Source organism: Macaca mulatta, chromosome 14 (genome assembly GCF_049350105.2).
Source record: "Macaca mulatta isolate MMU2019108-1 chromosome 14, T2T-MMU8v2.0, whole genome shotgun sequence".
NCBI lineage: Eukaryota > Metazoa > Chordata > Mammalia > Primates > Cercopithecidae > Macaca > Macaca mulatta.
This window is the reverse complement of record NC_133419.1, coordinates 26719173-26735977: the sequence shown is the minus strand read 5'-3', so window position 1 is coordinate 26735977 and position 16805 is coordinate 26719173. Positions and strand designations below refer to the sequence as shown.

The 16805-nt window shown below is 35.1% G+C and overlaps 1 long non-coding RNA gene across 1 annotated transcript in view; it reads right to left on the bottom strand.

Annotated features, from left to right (window-relative positions):
• LOC114672279 (uncharacterized) overlaps positions 1-16805 on the bottom strand; it is a 126543-nt gene that overhangs the window by 47832 nt on the left and 61906 nt on the right. The window contains exon 2 of the long non-coding RNA XR_003722572.2: positions 14400-14431. This is a non-coding gene — a long non-coding RNA (uncharacterized LOC114672279). The remainder of the gene's footprint in view (positions 1-14399; positions 14432-16805) is intronic.

Below are 16805 nucleotides of genomic sequence, written 5' to 3'. Positions count from 1 at the left end.
TTGGTCACATGAGATTAAGTGATACATGCCATTTCTAGTTCTAAAGCTTTAAAAAAATGAACCCATTTTACTCACTCCATCCCTTTCTACTGTTGTATGATTATTGACAGTCAGGTTGAGATGAAGTGTTTTTTTAGCCTGGGCTACTGAGTAACTCCAATGAGCAGACATCCCTTTTAAGTCAGGATAGGTTAGATTTTGCTGTAGTAAGTAAAAACTTCCAGATGAGACCATTCATAGCTTAACCCAATAAAGGATTATTCCTCACTCATGCAAAATACTCATGGGCTCTCTAAGGACTCTGCTCCATGTTTTAATCATTCTCCATCTGCTTGGACAAAGAGATAACACCAAATATCTATGAAAAGCCCTAATGCCAGTCACAGCCTCAGGCCCATCTCCTTGTATTAGACATATAGCAAAAGAAGAAATAATCTTCTATAGTGTTAATCCAGTGGGGTGTTGGGGTTGTTTGTTAGTGCAGCAAAATCTAGCTTAGTGGGATCCAAACATTCATCAATAAATAATTGGTTCAGAAATCACAGTTCACATTAAGTGGTAGTTACCAGTCCTAGGTACACATTTGAATTACCTAAAATATTTCTAAGAATACCAGTGCTGGGGGCACCACTCACCAAAATCATCAGAAACTTACAGACGGCCTAATCAGGGTCTAGGCCTTGGTGAGAACCACTGATATATGCAATTGAATATTTGGTGTATGACACAAAACTGTAAGCAGTGGTTTACAGTCACACCTATTATCCTTAAAAATCTATTTCAAATGTAAAAGCAAGTTCCAACATGCTTTGATATTTACTCTATAGCTATGTACCTTTATTTACTTAAACATGCAGAAAAGTTTAAAATACTCATTACAAAATGTTACACATGTTTACTTCTGAGAAGTGGGTAGGACTTTCCATGACTTATTAAGAGTAAAGAAAAAGACTGCATATTACACTAAGTTTTACTTTTTTCTAAGATTTTGCTGCTTATTTTGTTTCCGGAATCATAACCTTGTATATACAAGTCAACATTTAATGTTAAATTTAAATTTAAAGGACAAAACATCACCTTAAAATAGAAAAGCACGTCATATTGATAAACAAACAAACAAAAAAAGGTAATGCTTAAAAGATGTTGACTTTCATCAGAGTAATTAACAAATGAAAACATCAATATTCCTAGATTTTTCTGGGGATAAGCTGCGGAGAATTTAATTATTTTAAATTTTATCTAGAATTATTGAACAAGGATGTTTAAAGTAAATTTGAGAAAGGAGGATGATAAGAGGGAATGTATTCATCCTCAGTTAATAAAACTTTATATGTTTAGAATATTGAAAAGTTAGGTTCAGCTGCAGGAATAAAAAGATCATCAAAAGGAATATACCAGGAATGTCTGTAACAGACTCAAAAGTATATAGGAATTCGGAATGTGGCAGAGGTGGCATAAGAAACCTAGTTTTTACTCTATACCACAAACCAAAATAAAATTCATGAATATTTGACGTAAATGTGAAGTAAAACATATACAACGTAATAAATAATAGAGAGAGTGGTCTCCTTTTGAAAAAGAGAAAAAGGCTTTCTAAAAATAGAATCACAGAATCACAGAGAGAAGTAGACAGTTCACAAACTCATATCAATACAAATCCAAAATATCTGTCATTCCATATCAGAAATAATAAAGACTACCAGCAACCTTGGAAACTTAACACATTTAAGGCAAGCTTTATAGTTTCAATGCATAAAAACTCCAGATAAATTTATTAGAAAAGCTTAATGCATCAAAAAATAAATCAGAAAGAAAAGGCAAATAGTTGAATAGGCAATTGACCAACAAAAAAGCAAGTTAATTTTTTTAGTATGCATAATGCTTTTATAATCTGCTCTGCATGGTTTAGGTTCTAAATATAGCAATAATCTAATGAACATAGAAGAATCTATGCTTTTCAAGTTTATGAAATTCTAGTAGTAGTAAGTAAAAAAAATAACCAAGTCCAGTATGGGATAAATGTAATGCTGAATAACAAAGTGGAGTAAGAGAATTAGGCCATATGGTTTGCGGTTTCGGAGTTGTTCGTTAACATGGGATGATCAGAGAAATATTTGTGAATGAAATAAGGCCATGAATCGTGTGGACAAAGCATTTTCCAGACAGAAGACAAAAATGCAACATTAAATATGTTTAGTAAGTTTCAGGGACAATAAGAGGATGCAGTGCGATGAAGCTGAGTTTGGGGAAACAGCAAATGGTAAAAGTTTGGACAGTAGAGAAGAGAGAAGCTGTGAAAGAGTCATCAGGGAGGGGGAAAGTGTGGGTGACCTTGGAAACTACAGTGAGATAGGCAGGCTATACTAAAGAATGGCAGTTCTTAGCGGTCACACTTCGAAAGTGAGACAGTATTTTCTTTTTTCTCCTAGGTTCAACTGGAGACCTAGAGAAGGTAGGGTTCAATTAAATGAGCTTTGAGGTTTTCTAAGCCAGAAAAACAGCAAGAAAAAGTAAAAAAAGATGAGCGAAATACTTGAGATTATATTCAAGAGAGGTACTGGACTTCAAATGACCAATACATAAGAGAAAGTATTGGATGCAAGTAAAAATCATAATATAAATTACCAAAATATTGATATCAACTTTTCACTGAGTCATCTGGGATATTATCATATTTGAAAATATTAGCAAAGGATTCACAGAGTAGAAGAAATGAACACTTTCATAAACTATAACTGGTTTGATCTTATTATATAACATTTTATAATCTATATCTAAATTTTTAAAATGTTAGTTATTTCACTGCATTTAAAGTAATGTATTATTATTTTACCAAATGACTGTTTATTTTAATATTGTGTGTATATGGAAAAATATTAAAATACAACAATAATAATTTTCAAATGGGGTACCCTAAATGTCCAAAAATAGGTGGTTGAAGACATGACTTCATATGAATTTATCCCTAGCTGATGACTTAGAAATAAGTTCATATTTGTGTGTGAGTGTATGAAAAAAGCATATACACACATACAGCTTATGCTCATAGATAAAACACACAAGAATTTAAAATATTTATTGATGAAATGAAAATAGAGCATAATAATATAATTATATTTTTGCAATTATTTCTATGTATGTTATTCATACATATATGTATATGTTATATTTATAAATTTGTGTGTATATATGTGTATGAATCTGCATGTATGGTTATATAAACATTTTATATATAAATTTATATCTATATACATGTATATAAATCTACACATAAATTACATATACTTAAATACACAAATGTATATATTTGACACTATTAAGAATATTTATCAAGCTTAAAGAATGGTAAAGGGGGAGGGTCTACTGCAATGGAGTTTTTTTAGTAGGAAAGAGAGCGAGATGAGGCTCAATTCTGAATACAGCAAGGAAAAGTAGCAGTTTATAGCCAAGGAGTAGGGTGAGGGTCAGTGGATTGAAAATTACTAACAGGAAAACTCAGGGACAAGACGAGATTCTGGGCTAAAATGACCTAATAAGACTCTTGCTGAAAGCAGGCCAGAGTGATCAAACGTCACCAAGGGAATGGTGGAACATGAGGAACTTGATCATATATCAAGGGTGATCGTATATTGAGGGTATGGGATTCTGGCTAAACTGACTTAGCATGATTATTATTAAAGTTTGATAAATAAAACCACCTTTGCAAAAATTATAACAGAAAATTATGACAGTGAAAGCGATCTGACCTGATTCCATCTTTCTTCTAACCTCTACGCTGTCCTGGTTCATTCCTAGGCATAGGCTGAACTAACTGTGGAAGGAACTAAGTTTAATAGTTTAACTTTGAAACAAAGATGATAACAGCCCTTTCCCAAAATAGAACTCCTTCCTGCACGGGGACTAGACTGTCTTTGCAGGAACAGCAAGTTAATTATAAGATTAGAAATTATGGTTTAGGAGTCATGCAGCTGGAGGCTAAAAGATTCTAAACCTCTCTAAATTGCTCCTAGGGATAACATCACTATTGCAAACCTTAAGATCAGTGCTTGAGATAGTTTGCAGACCCTGCACTCAATGAATTACCTGACACTGCCCAGAATGATCAAGCTGTCCTCTTGTACTGAGTCAGTTCCTGGGTGGGCGGAACTGGCCCCACTCAGGAGCTGACTTAGCTCAAGAGGACAGCTTCCACGCTCTGTGATTTTATCTCTGGCCCAAACAATCAGGACTCCCCACTTTCTGACCCCCCTACCCACCAATTACCCTTAAAAACCCCAGTCTTTGAGTTTTCAGGGAGACTGATTGGAGTGAAAGTAAAATTCCAATCTCCTGTACAGCCAATTCTGTGTGAATCAAACACTCTCTATTGCAATTTCTCTGTCTTGATAAATTGGCTCTGTCTAGGCAGCAGGCAAGGAGAAGCCATTGGGTGGTTACATAAACAGAGATGAACACAGAAACCCAAAAGTCAGAGCCTAAAGTTCAGAAAAGCCTGACTAAAGTTTGGTTAATGAGAGACTCTTTGTCAATATCTGTATTACCAGGGTGATCCGAAAGTTTCAATACAAATAATGTATTGCTTTGATGGTTTTGGAAGGCTTAAATTCTCTGGCTGGAGTTTTACAATTGGTAAAATGAAAGTGAAAAATATCTTATAGATTTGTGGAAATGATTAAATAGATACCTTACTTAAAGAAAGCTCCTGTCATCCTGGCTCAGCCAGTTACTAACAGTGTGACTTCAATAAGTCTTTGAGTATCAGTCGTCACTGTAAAATCCAGACTTATCATCTATTCTGTGAAACTGTTAACAGGAATGAGATAACATATATCATCTGTTATAGTGCCTGCTATGGAGTACTTCTTAAGTAGTGATTTTCTAATCAGCTTTATCAATTTCCAATATTAGGTAGTTTCTTTTGAATTTCATGATGGTTTTCTGAAGTTTCAAAGTGTAATGCATATAATATACACCCATTCCTTATCTCACTCTTTTACCTTTTTCTTTTACTTAGACTCCAATTTCCAATTTGCTAATAATGGCATACATTCTTGGATCCCTATTTTTCTTAGTAGATAAACTGTAACTAGGTGAATAATTTGATTGACCACAAAGTCTAAGAAGGAATTTTGTTTCAAAAAAGCACACTGAGCAAAAGTGCAGGAGCAAAAGTGTACTATGTAAATGATCTTTCTTTCTCTCCTTCTGTCTTTCTTGTCTTTCTCTCTCTCCCTCCCTACACCCCACCTTCTCTCCTTCTCACCTTTCCTCTCTCCCTGTCTTGTCTTTTCCTTCCCTTCCTTCCTTTTCCTTTTTCTTTTCCCCTTCCTTCCTTCCTTCCTTCCTTCCTTCCTTCCTTCCTTCCTTCCTTCCTTCCTTCCTTCCTCCATCCCTCCCTTTCTCTCTTTCTTTCTTTTTCATAAATTAAGATAGGTGAATATGAAGAAGCATAGACCTCTTAGACCCTTCAAATATCCAACACAACAGGGTGTGGCCAATTGAAGCAGCAGAAAATCTATTGCCGTGTATGGCAGGAAGAAGTATTAACATTGAGAAGAGAAACAGCTAAAAAGGAAAAGCCATTTAAGTAGTGAACACAGATAATTTTAATGTTCTTTTGTTTTTATTTTTATTTTATTTTTATTTTTCTTTAAATGTGTGAGATTGGAAGAAATCTTGTGAGTAATGAAGAATTTTAGGAATCCCAGAAGGGAGGAAAGAAGATTCCAAAAAAAGAAAGAAATACTCCTCTGGGTTGGAAATTGATTAAATTTAGTGATGTTTGAAGCCTCAGCCAACATTGGAAATCACTAACTACTTTTAAATTACTTTTGATTTTGGACTCTGTTTCTTGCTCTGGGACTACACAAAAGGACTGAGCCAAGACAGGAGCAGGAATTTGGCTCATAATTTATTTAATTTATATTTTATTGTCTGCTCAAAATTGAATGCCTGAGATCTAGTACCTTGCTGACTCATTCTACCAAGGCTGCTATATTACTGCAATTAGAATATAAATAACCAATTTTATATGAGTCACTGTTATTCTTGAAGTAAAATTTCAAACTCAAAAATTATTGAAGAGGCAATTTCTAGGTAAAAATTGGAATACTGGTTAAAATGTGTATTTTGCAACTAGATGGTAAATGTGAAAAATAAAAATTAAGTAAGTTAATTTCATTAAGGAATTTTATTTTATCTTTTTTAAGAAAAAAATTAAATGATCACAAGAACTTGTAAAGTGATGAACTCTTTCATGCAAACACGCGGTTTCTTAAAAAGTCATGTTCTTTTTGGATGGCATGAGGAAAACAATAACAAATTTACTCAGATTAGTTCAAGTCCACTCTACCCTTTTGTAAAGGCTAACTCCACTAGAAAATTGGATATTACAATGGAAATTATGATTACAGAATTTTGGAAATGTGAATCAGTACATCGCATTTTTTTCTTATACCATGGGTCAAATAGAAAATAATAATTTTTATACAGTCCATTAGGGTATATGGGTGAAGTGGCTTCAGCCTGAGGCAACAAGGCTGCCTATAGCTAAGAGCTACCTCAGAGTTTCCCAGCTCTTTCTGAGGGCTGAAGGGAGCAATATTTTGGCATATACTAATCCCTTCACAATAATGGTTTAGAAAGTTTTCTTAGGGTAGGTCCTAGAGGGCTTTGCAGAAAATAACATGCCCGAAGTTGAGGAAAATAAGATTTTGAATTATGTTAAATTTTGCTACTAGCATCATTTATCATTAAAAATTTATAGCACGGTATCTAAAGAGACACCTACAAAAATCAACCATGGACTCAAAGTCATAATGATATAATGATTTCTGATATAGTTTGGCTGCATCCCTACCGTTACCCCCATGCTGTTCTTGTGACAGTGAGTTCTCATGAGATCCGATGATTTTATAAGGGGCTTCTCCCCCTTTGCTCGACACTCATTCTCTCTCTCCTGCCACACTGTGAAGAGACGCCTTCTGCCATGATTGTAAGTTTCCTGAGGCCTCCCCACCCATGTGGAACTGTGAGTCAATTAAGCCTCTTTTCTTTGTAAGTTACCCAGTCTCAGGTATGTCCTTATATCAGTGTGAAAACAGACGAATATAATTTCCATTTCTATGAGAACTTCTTTCCTTGTCTCCCATTTATGTTTTTACTTTATGGTTATTCAGGAAAAGAAAAGAAAAGTTGTTTTTCTGTCCAGTTAAGATAGAGAAGATTTTATGGCAATATTTTTAGAGGGTGAGAAAGAGGAAAGCTTGATGAATGAGAAACAGGTTAAGTCCATGCAGAACTTCTGTAGCAAGATTTGCTATACAATCATGTATTTTTTAAAGAGAAGGATAACATTGGAGGGAAATGCGAATTACACTGAGTTGTGAACTTATCCAAACAAAGAGAATATCAGGCAATGAAGATCATGAATGATTAATTTCACATCTACATCATTGAGCCAGGTTTCAGAGGAAGATAGAAGAGTAGCATATCTCAAATGCTTTTGAAGTTGCATTTCCAAAGTGAGGCCCCAGTTGGAAGTATAAATGGTTCTCCAATTTTGCAGATGGAATTTTATCCAATATTCAGATGTATAATCTGCTTCAAGTGTGTACACAGGGAAAGCAATAAGAGTATGTGACATCTCAACTGCCCTTTTTCTGACCCATTAAAGAAATAGCAAAGGTAAGGCAAATTTGATAATCTACCTGAACTTCCCAGAAATTGGGGAATGTAAGATAATCTCATGGAAGTGATCACTAATTAAAAAATGACTGTTCTAGGATACCATCTTTTTTTTTTTTTTTTCACTTGCTTTATTCACTAGCTGTCAAGTGAGAAGGGATTAAACTCTTTCACTGACATGTCTCCTTTCTCCCTTTCCCAAGTTAACAAGAGTGTTATCTGATAGACACAGCAAACCTGAGCTTGACAATACTCCAAGAACTGCTTAAAGGAAATTAGCCTTATCCCAGTAGTACAAAGAAATAAACAGGATAGGATTTGCCATGCAGTATAGAAACCCATGAGTGAGATGAGTGGAGACTGTGTCCCTTTTTATGATGAGAAATTCTATTCAAAAATTTCTCAAGATAAAAATAAATGAGAAAAAATTCCTTCTCCTGAGGTTGTGTGCACAACTGTCCATGAGGAACACAGGAAGACCAAGAAGTAGAGGGTCATCCTGGAGAAGCCAGGCAGCATCCTTAGGCAGGGGCAGGAATACTGGTAAACAATTCTATCAGGGAGATAGCACAGCTGAAGCATGTCATAGGAGGATAAAGAAAGAGGAAAGTCAGGCAGGTTACTCTAGATACATTTCGTTGTGAGAGAATCTCTGGAGCAACCATGGACTATGGCAGACCAGGGATTGAGAAATAAGATTTTAAGAACTGAATCTGGGCGCAGTGGCTCATGCCTGTAATACCAACACTTTGGGAGGCCAAGGAGGGAGGATCATTTAAGGTCAGTGTCTTTGTTTTTAACAAAAATTAGCCAGGTGTAGTGGCAGATATCTATAATCCCAGCTACTCAGGAGGCTGAGGCAGGAGAATCACTTGAGCCTTGGAGGTGGAGGTTGCAGTGTGCCAAGATCGTGCCACTGCACTCCAGCCAGGGTGACAGAGCGAGACTCTGTCTCAAAATAAATAAATAAATAAATAAATAAATAAATAAATTAGAATTGTTGCTCTAGTTTACTATTGTAGAGGAGAAAGTTAATTTATTTTTCTCATCCATCATGAAGTTTATGGCTGCAACCTCTATGTCAAATGACAAATTAATAAGAAAACAACACACAAATTGTTTTAATATATATTTTACATAATATGGGATCCTTCAGAAATGAAGACCCAAAGAAACAGGGAAAAATGGGTATTTTTATGGACATTCATGATTGGAAGACGAAAGGGTAGGATCTAATGATAATAGATGGGTGGGAATTTAGCAAGGCCTTTTGGTCAGATTCTTGATGTTTTTGTGTCTTCACAGATGAGGATACTGCCTTCCTCTGGGCATAGTGAGGAATGTTCTGGAATGACAATTTTATGAGCAACTTCCAGGAGAAGGTCAGCTAGGACTTATGACACACTTCAGGGAAGAAGGGGTCTCAGAGAGATCTTCCTGCTTCTGCTATTTTCTCAAATGCCAAGGTGGCGTATTTTGGGAGCCCTTGTCTTGAACCTCATTACTTGGATCCCTTTAAAGTCTCTTAAATATCTAAATAATGACTGCCTTATTATTATTTTCATTTATGGCAATGCGCTTTTTTTTAATGATTCCATGAAAGAACCAGGTCCAGTGCAGTTCTAGTGTTTTCAAGTTATACAAACACCCCTTCTAAAGATATCCAAATACTGACCATTACTCAGTCAGCAAGGAAGGGCCATTCAGAGGTGTGATAAAAATTTCTTCTAAACAAAAACTACAACCAGAGATGTTATCTAGGTAATTTCCAAACCAAATCAAATCAAATTAATGTTAGTGCTCAATAATTGTTAAGCTTAGAAAACAAGATATATGCCTTTATAAATCCTTACATTAGCTATGGTCGATTCCTATACTTCAATGTGCAAAATGTAAAAACTCAGATATAAAGAAGTAAATTATTTGTACATTTTTTATTTCTAATTTGATTTTTTTTATTATACTTTATGTTCTAGGGTACATGTGCACAACGTGCAGGTTTGTTACATATGTATACATGTGCCATGTTGGTGTGCTGCACCCATTAACTTGTCATTCACATTAGGTATATCTCCTAATGCTATCCCTCCCCCCTCCCCCCTCCCCCCTCCCCACAACAGGCCCCGGTGTGTGATGTTTCCCTTCCTGTGTCCAAGTGATCTCATTGTTCAATTCCCAGTGATATTTGTACATATTTAAGGGTCAATGTCTTGACTTAGTCATCAATCAGAGGGTCTTTATGGAAGTCTTTTTACTTTTAGCAAAATTTTTATACAAAACTTCTCTACTTCTCTCCTATAGCTATTTTTCCTATTAGCCTCTTTCATTTTTCTAGAAAGCTAAACATTCTGATTCTTCTTTCTAGGATTAATGAACCTTCATAAAGTTTGTTTGTGCTGTTTACATTTCAACTGATCAACAAAACTTTAAGCAAGTTCAAAATATAATCAAATATATCCTTTCATTTTCAGCACTTATCTCTGAAGTCTCACTTTTTAAATATGTTACAATGAATTGTGATCCTGTCTTATGTATCTGACTGACAGCACTGGAAATTAGAATTCCTCAGTCAATGAAATAATAAACCTAATGCCACGATAAAGCCTATGGTAGAGACTGATATGGACTCCAGATCCAGGCTGCCAATACTCTACAAAGCCATTCAGCTGTGACTACTACATGATGTCTGAGTGTTTCCACAAAGTATAAATTATATGGTAGCATATCAAAGTTATCCATTTTAGCCATAATTAGAATTTCTTCTTGCTGGCAGTAAAGGAATTCCCAAGAGCAAGACGTGTGTATACCCCTAGATAACTTTTAATCTTATTGGGCAATGTTTTAGACAAGCAGAATATGTTTTAAAAAGTTCTAAAAGTTAATGTTCTGATTAAATTCAGAGTAAATCAAGATAGACTTCATGAAGAAATCACCATCTGCTTTGTAAATTGCTGTGTAACCTGGTTCCTATGCAACTCCCTAGACTCTTCTTCCACATTTCCACTTTGTGTTTGACATTTCGAAAATGCTAGAATCCATGTTGCTCCAAGAACTCAGAACTATTTTACACCTTCACGACCCTGCTCTTCCTATTCCCTCACCTGGACAGTTCTAGAATTTGTAGCGGTTTCAAATAATCACTCATGTTTAGTTTTCTTCTGGCACAGAGGAAGATTTGATGTTGCTACATTCCAATATGGTGGGATGAGGCCATGCAACTAACTCTGGTCAATGAGTCATGGTTCTATTCTGGACATTTAACTGACAAGAGGGGGTTATACCTCTCTGTGTAATGTGTTTAGTTCTATTCAACGCATTACGAACAGAAATGACATAACTGAGTAGCACTGAAACGGCATTTTTAATTGACAACACCATATAGCCAGCTTTCTCGAGAATGTGTATGTTAAAATGGAGGTTCAACAAGATCAATGCAGCCTGGAATCTGAACAACCACATGATATACCACTGCTCTGGAGAATTTACCAGACCCATAGCAGATGTTGTGTAAGCAAGAAATAAACATCTTTTCATGCATTAAGATGTGGGAGTAGTTTTTTTGTTGCAGAACAGTCAATCCTTTCCTTTGTTTTATGCACCTGGAAAGGTTTAAAAAATTATCTCTGTCTTTCCCTGTCAGAGGCAGAGTTAGGAACGTGTCCTGTGATCTCTTTAGAATGCATTTCCCCTTTTAAATGCTAACATTTATACTTTTGGCCTGGGGATATATGGCAACATGTTTTCACTCTACGACATCTATGTGTGGACCCACCTCAATGATTGGAACAAATTATCCACACCAAAGTTAATCAATGTAACATATCCCCAGTGATTAATTCAAATCTGGGTACCTGACTAAATAATTCTAAACAACATGAATCTGAAGACTCTAATTATTCTGGGATTAAAATGTTTTCATTTTATTGAGGGATTTGAAGCTGAAAGGAAATAGCTCTGGAAATACAGGAAGCCAATCCATTTTAAAATCAGAGGCAACATAGGTAACCTCAAACCACATTACACAAAAAGAATTATATGCCCTAGCATATTGAATGATCTTCTTATACAACATGCCTAAAACTAAAATCACTCTTCAACTTTTCCATAATTAATAAGTTTCCCTTTTCTTAAGTCAATTTGGGCTTAGTTTTCCTACCATTTTTCTGCAATTACAGGATTTAAGATGTCATTTTTTATATATTTGGATATGTGTATCACTCTCTGAACTGCATTTCTTGAAGCCAGTGTCTCTGTCTCATTTGTTTTGTATAGCTTTGTTCCTTTGAGTACTGATTTTGTAGCTAATTCCTGGCTTGCAGTCAATGTTAAATTAATGCTTAGCTAATTTAACTGAACTAAATAGGGGATAGAAAATGTTTTGGAAATATCAGGAGATACTGGGCTCTAGTTGACTCAGCAGGCATTCAGAGATTTTCTACCAGGGTCACACACACAAAAAAGAATGTTTAAAGCAAACATCACAAATTTTCTAACACTGCTTGGGGCCATTTTGATATTCTAGCAAAAACTGGAGTCATCTCACAATTTTTAGACTGTTTAAAAATATTAGAAAAGCTTTACTAGAATTCTGCCACTTCATATTGGAAGAGGCTACCTCAAGTCTTAAAAAATCATGGCTTGCCATCAAAACATGAGAATACAGAAAAAATAACAGGACGATATGTTGAAAGAATAGAGACAGCAACCCCAGAACTGTTTTTTTCTGAGAGGACAAGACAAAAATTTGGACATAATTTATATTTAAGAAACCATCTTAAATACTATTCAGTAGGAAATACTTCAATATCTTCAATCTTCTCAGGTGTTTCTCACAGATGAAACTAATCCCCACTGGGCGCTTGCTAACACACTGTGAATGATGCTCTGTCATTACTTGTCTCCTCAGAGACGAGGCTGTTCGGAGCATGGCAGAATACGTCCTCCTATTCTCAACCTGAGTCAGTGTCACCTTTCTCTCTTTGACCTTTTTTCAGGAACTGTGGGGGCATCATTCTTAACTGACACTAATGTTCTCAGGCACCTTACTCCCCAGGACAACACCCACTGCTCTTTGGCTGTGACTAATGCTGAGAACTTCCTTCTAACAGGAAAAAAATACTATAAAGGAAAATGCTGACAATTACCATAGTAGAATAAATAATGATGATATAATGCCATCAATACACTTCTGCTCAACGGCATTCTTCCAATTTTCTCTCAATGCTTTCTCCTTTTTCCTTTAAATCATTGCAGTTTGTCCTTAAATTGTTTTTTGTGAAACTTTTATGTCTTCTGCAAAACATAGGAATTATTTCCTGAGCTTTCATTGGCCACTTGATAAACTCTATTACAACCAGGCACTTGCTAATTTATTAAACCATTTCTGAAAGTATGGTCCATGGACCATGAGCATCAGAGTTACCTGTATCACCTGTTTCACAATGCAAATATAAGGGCCTCACAAAAACCACTGACTTTCTGGGAATCTCTTTCCTAACCAGTAATCTAGATGATTCTTTTAGGAGTCAAAAAAGTTTGAGAACTACTCATTTATTGTCTCTTTTGTATTAGGCACTGTGCTGGACATTGGGAATATCAAAGTAGAGTGAGCATCATCATGAACGGAAACACTTTCTCTGAAAAAAGATATAAAACAATTGAAAATCAGCAGTGCCTTTCTTGCAAAATATTATGACGATCCGAACAATTAGAATTAGGTATACTCCAACTTCATCTTAGAATTTGCAATAGAGCAGGTATTAAAATATTTTATTACTTAGAATTGAAAACTATGTTTTAGGATCTTAGCCTATTGATTACTTTTAAGTAGCTTGTTTAGATTTTATGTTGTTATGTCAAGATTATTTGCTATCATTAGTACTTTATAAACATTTGAGTTAATTTTTACTTAGAACTTTTAAAACAAAGATAAAAGATGGATTCATTTCCCTAACTTTCTCACACAATCATGCAAACCTTTCTTGCACTAAGTGTCTAAATTGTGTTAATCAACATGAAAAGATCTGGAATTAGTAATTCCAGTGAGTATTTAGACATAGTTCTTGCTCCCACTTAAGTTTTAAAGACATGCTAATAACACATGAAATAATTGAAGAATTCACTCACACCAAAAAAGAAGTTTATACATAAAACTTCAGAGGTTTCACAATCAGTTTTTAAGTCTGAGAGGTATAAAGTACAGTAGAACTGAATCATAAGGTATTTGTGGAAAAATTGGGGAGCAAAACAAAGGCATTCTGAGTGGATGGATTGATAAGAACAAATAAATTATTTACGAACAGTGAAAAAAACTGAGATTGACCGGTATTATTCTATTTTGTAAAGTCAGATTCCATAACGACATGTGAAATGGCAGGTTGAGCAACTGGGTTGATATTTACAACGAGTAGTGAACTTTTCTGTGGAGCATTAAAGGCAAAACAAAACCAACTATAAATTATAAAATGATAGAGGCTAGTCAAGGTATTTGGCTTAAAGGTGAATTCTCCAGATAAAGAATGAAATTTCCAAATTCATATCAGCAGCAGTTTATAATGCCATCAGTTCAAAAAGTTCATCCAAAATCAGATTTTGCAATTCTCAGAAGAGTAGAAATTTAGAGAGTGGCTTAAAACATGTGGACATATTTCCTAATTACTCTAAATATTTACCATAATTCTGAGTATAATGTTGTTAAACTCATAATATGTTACCTTGGAGAAGTTCCAAACTCTGTTTTGCCAGACTGAAAAAAAAAAAAACAAAACTTGCAACTTTTTACTGTTGGAATTTAACAATTGTGAATACATCTGTCTAGTACAATCCCAAACTCATAAGACACTCAGATCCATTTAAATTGCCTTACCCAAAATAACTATGTACTTTTTATACCTAGTCATAAATGTATAAGTTTTTAGTTATTATTTTTAATAACATCATTCCTTAAACTACTCCTATCCTCCACAGAGATCACCTTTATAAACAAGGACGTATAGTTTGGTAATGGAGACTTAGGTCTTTAACTTCAGGAATGACTTAAGTCTTGCGTTTATTACTTACTAGCTATGTGCCTTGAAGTCACCCGACTATTCTATAAATTAGCTCATCTATGAAATGCAAAAAGTAGTCCCTATAGGGTTTTTTGACAATTAAATTATCAACTGAAAAGTGTTTTTCACATAGGGCGCCCTCAATAAAAGTATAAATATTGGTCGGGTGCAGTGGCTCAGGCCTACAATCCCAGCACTTTAGGAGGCCTAGGTGGGTGGATCACGAGGTCAGGAGATCATCCTGGCTAACACGGTGAAACTCTGTTTCTAAGAAAAATTCAAAATAATCAGCCGGGCGTGGTGGCGGGCGCTTGTAGTCCTAGCTATGCAGGAGGCTGAGGCAGGAGAATGGCGTGAACCCGGGAGGCGGAGCTTGGAGTGAGCCGAGATCTCCCCACTGCACTCCAGCCTGGGCGACGGACCGAGACTCCGTCTCAAAAAAAAAAAAAAAAAAAGTATAAATACTATTAATTATTAGAAGCAAATGTAATTAGCCTGGTAGTTTTCAGAAAAACAGTATTTTTTTTATATATAGACTCTGATAAAAGTTTTTATTTTCATTATTTCATTCAAATAACTAAATCTGTCTCAGGAGTAGCTTACAGATACTGTCAGATGCATTTGATCTCTGAATTCAAATACTGGCCTGAATTTCTCTGAATACTGATTGATTTCAGTTTGTAATGTTCCTTGTGGTTTGACATGTATTAACTCCGAAAGGCTCTGGTGGAGGATCCGCAATTATGTTTTTGGTTTCTCCTTTTATTCTGTAGCTTAAATAGCTATTGACTATGTTCCTTTGAGTACTGATTTTGTTGCTAATAAAAGACTCCACAGAACTTTTCAGTTTATTCAGATTCTTCATATACTATTTCAGAAAATAGGAAAAGCTAGAGATTTTACTTCCCATAAGGAGATGTGCAAGAAAGAACTGCACACTGATATATTGTGGAAAATAAAAGTTGCAACAATACAACTTAAAACAAATTGGCCGCCATGCCTGATTTTTGTAGCTGTGTAATCATAAAGAAGTAATTTATGCCCCTAGTCTTAGTCTTAGTTTTCTTATCTAGCATATTATGAAGGTCATAATATTTGCTCTACTTATTTCACCGAGATTTTCATAAGGAACAGATAAGACAATGCACATTTAAAATTGAATAGCTGAAATAAAATGTAAATTGGCCTTATTATAACTAATATGTTTCTCATTTATCCTGGCATCTTTTAATTTCTTGGCTCATGTTATACTTGTTACACCAAGCCTATAAGATTTTTTAAATTATATCTATTTCTTGATTAAAAAGAAAAGATTGAAGAAATTAAGCCACTTGATAATAGGTATTAGAGCACAGTTTCAGACCTAGATTTGTCTGACTTTGAGGTTTGAGTAATTTTCTTCAAAACTACCTCTCAAGAATAGCAATTATAAGGAAAATATACTTGCTTTTTCATTAAGTAAAAAACAAAATTCAGGGATTCTGCTGAAAATTTTCAACCCAAAATCTCCTTAAGCTGATAAGCAACTTCAGCAAAGTCTCAGGATACAAAATCAATGTGCAAAAATCACAAGAATTCTTATGCACCAATAACAGACAAACAGAGACCCAAATCATGAGTGAACTCCCATTCACAATTGCTTCAAAGAGAATAAAATACCTAGGAATCCAACTTACAAGTGATGTGAAGGACCTCCTCAAGGAGAACTACAAACCACTGCTCAATGAAATAAAAGAGGACACAAACAAATGGAAGAACATTCCATGCTCACGAATAGGAAGAATCAATATCGTGAAAATGGCCATACTGCCCAAGGTAATTTATAGATTCAATGCCATCCCCATTAAGCTACCAATGACTTTCTTCACAGAATTTGGAAAAACTACTTTAAAGTTCATATAGAACCAAAAAAGAGCCTGCATTGCCAAGACAATCCTAAGCCAAAAGAACAAAGCTGGAGGCATCATGCTACCTGACTTCAAACTATACTACAAGGCTACAGTAACCAAAACAGCCTGATACTGGTACCAAAACAGATATATAGACCAATGGAACAGAACAGAGTCCTCA